Genomic DNA, 2,982 nt, shown 5'->3' on the forward strand with positions numbered 1-2,982 from the left:
AAAAATTCAAACTAGATTCAAGAAAGATTGTGGTATGCATGATATCATTGCTGATGTCAGATGGATCTTTCCTCAAAGCAAAGACTATTAGAAAGACGTATTGGGTTTTATTGGGTATGCAAAAACATTTGACAGTGTGGATCAGAACAAATTGAGTATAACATTTAGAAGAATAGTAATCCCAGAACACTTAATTTTACTTATGTGAAATTTATACATAGCTCAAGAAGCAGTTGTTCTGACAGAATAAGAGTGTTCTGTTAGGTTAAAATTAGGAAAGTAGGCACCAATGTTGTATACTTTCTACTTCCAATTAAGTTTTATTCTGAGAAAATAATTAGAGAAGCTGTATGATATGAGGAAACTGTGACATCAGGGTGGAAGATTACTCATTAATAAACTGTTTTGTGGAGATAACATAAATTTGCTTGCATAAAGTGAAGAGAATTTGAAGCAGTTGTTGAAGAATAGACTCCAAAAATCAATATAGATTACATTACAACATGAAGAAAACAAAAATCCTCACCACAGGATGAATAGACAATATTTTGATGGATGGAAAAAAGAATGAATCGTCAATTATTTCTTACTTGAACTCACAATCAATACATTAGCAGCAGTCATGAAATCAAAGTATATGCTGCATTGGAAAAAAAATGTGCTTTCAAGAATTTCTTCAAAGTTCAAAAGAACAAGGATATCAGTATAAAGACTAAGATGTACTTTATCCAAGGCATGGTCTTTTCAATAGTTTCTTTTGTATGTAAAAGTTGGAGAATGGATAAGGAACACTGAAGAACACATATTGTGTTGGTGGTGTTGCAGAAGAGTACTGGGTGTTCCATGGACTATCAAAAGTACAAGCAAGTCTGTTTCGAAGGAACTACATATAAAATTATTTGGAGTCATGGTTAGAATCTTTACTGTATATGGATATGATAAGAAGTCGGGACTTTGAAGAATGATTTCTTCAGCAAGAGTGAGTTTATTTCTAATGAAAAGGGTGTTTTTTTTGTTTTGCTTCACTTTTCATTTCTATGCCAAAAAAGAGAGTAACATTTTCAAAAGTTCTGGGATTTTTTTAAATTCTAAAAATGTAATGTTCTCCAATTTTCTTTCACTGAAACAGTTTCTATAAAATTGACCAACTTTTCTACTATGTATTTAGAGGTAAAACAAAGTCCTACAAAGGAAAGATTCACTGACTTATTCTTTTTTTTTTTTTGTATACAGCATTGATTTTATTGATCTTTTTTTTGGGGGGGGAGGTGTGGAGGCCTGATGTGGCAGCATTACAGTTACTATAACAGAGCCATTAGTTGTGTGGCTTCGTCAACGTTCACTGGTCCTTTTTCATGCTGCTAGTGGGGAACCGATTGTTTGTGCAGAGGTTCAAGAGAAAGGCCTTTTGCGAAGTGTACAAGCTCCTTTTGTATATCTGTGAAAGCTTTATTTACTCTGTTGACTTTGTCATCATTCACAATGTTTATCTTCTTAAGACTTGTAGTGACTGGCTTTGCTTTGCTTTTAGCCTTAAAGGTTTTTTGGCTTGCTATGTGAAACACATTCCTGGACTTCTGCCCTCTTCGTTTATTCTTGGCCATGATCTTGGAGAAGTGCGCGTAGCTGGCTGCTCAAGGACCCTGGGAATGCTAGTTGTGAATGTGATGAAAAGCTACCTCATTAGTGCTCTGTCTATGCTTGTGTAGGAAGACTTAACATCCCATTTTATTTTGCAGGTTGATATTTTTCTCTCTAAAGTGTAATCTACTGAGAGAAGCTAATCCTTAACCAATCCTTCTCAGTGGGAAGGGAATAAATTGCTAATTATCTCACTGTGAATCTACAAGTACTGCAAAATTTAGTTTGGGTGTTTTGTTTACTGCTTCTGAACTAACTTCTATCTCTCAATTTATCTTTTTTTTTTTTTTGCCATCTAATAGCAGAGGCTACATATCTCTGACTTACTTTTGCACTGGATATAGAACTAAGAATGTGCAAATTCCTTCTTTTTTTTCCACATCCAGCTGGGGAACAGTTATGTGACATTTTGATAGGAATACAGCTAATGAAAGTTTCTGAGGAAAAAGGAAAATAATATATGCGTGTTTGTATTGGGTATGTTTAAGAGGCTTATCTAGAAGCTGTTGCCAAGTTTCGTGAGATTTCTGTGGAGTGGAGATGAGGAGCACATTTTCTTCAGTATATTCTTATCTCTTTTTCATTTCCTACATCTTGGCATCTGCCTACCACCAGATTCCATTTACACTTGTGATTATAGGTAAGAGTTTCTCTACAAAAACAGTCATATCCTCATAATGGGATATCCTATGACAGGGAATTTAATAATGGCCACATTTTTTGTTTTTTTTTTTTAAATAAAAGCCCAAATCACTGTTTCTGTTGAGCTGACAACTCATGATAATCCATGTGTGTCAATATAGGCTGTACTCTATAAGATTTTCAGTGGCTTAATTTTTGAAAGTAAGTTGCTCTCTGTCCCAGAGATGGCAGCCTGGGCCCAAAACAGAGCCTGAAAAATCTCCACATTAACCTAAAGATATTATTCTTTGAAAAAAAATTAGGTTAATTAGATGGATAAAAGTGCAACCACACCCGCAGCAGTAAGTAAGTACTCTGGGCACTAAGGGTCAGAAGTTGGGATCTATTGTCTCCAACCTGGCTAACCTGCATGAAAAATCCACAGAAGCTTTTGATCTCTATCTGTCCACCACTTTCAAATCAGGAGCCTCATGGAGTGGTCTCAGGATCACACCACCACACAGAAAGCCAACACACAGGAACACACATATGTCATACCATGCCAACTTGTAAGGACACTCTCTTGAGGACAAAATCTACTAGAGTAGCTCCTTTGTGTTAGGGCACAACTCACCTGTGACTATAGCCATTAAAAGGCAGTTCACCTCATACTTGTTTGCTACATCCTTGGGACATAACCTTAGTGCACAACCTTCATGC

The 2,982-nt window shown here is 35.9% G+C and overlaps 1 pseudogene; it reads right to left on the reverse strand.

The window, feature by feature from the left end:
• Positions 1–1,301: 1,301 nt before the first annotated feature.
• Positions 1,302–1,604, reverse strand: LOC102876981 (annotated as a pseudogene).
• Between the last annotated feature and the right edge of the window lie 1,378 nt (positions 1,605–2,982).

Source organism: Elephantulus edwardii, unplaced genomic scaffold, assembly GCF_000299155.1.
Source record: "Elephantulus edwardii isolate Elephantulus edwardi_28Jun2011 unplaced genomic scaffold, EleEdw1.0 scaffold00301, whole genome shotgun sequence".
NCBI classification, from domain to species: Eukaryota; Metazoa; Chordata; class Mammalia; order Macroscelidea; family Macroscelididae; genus Elephantulus; species Elephantulus edwardii.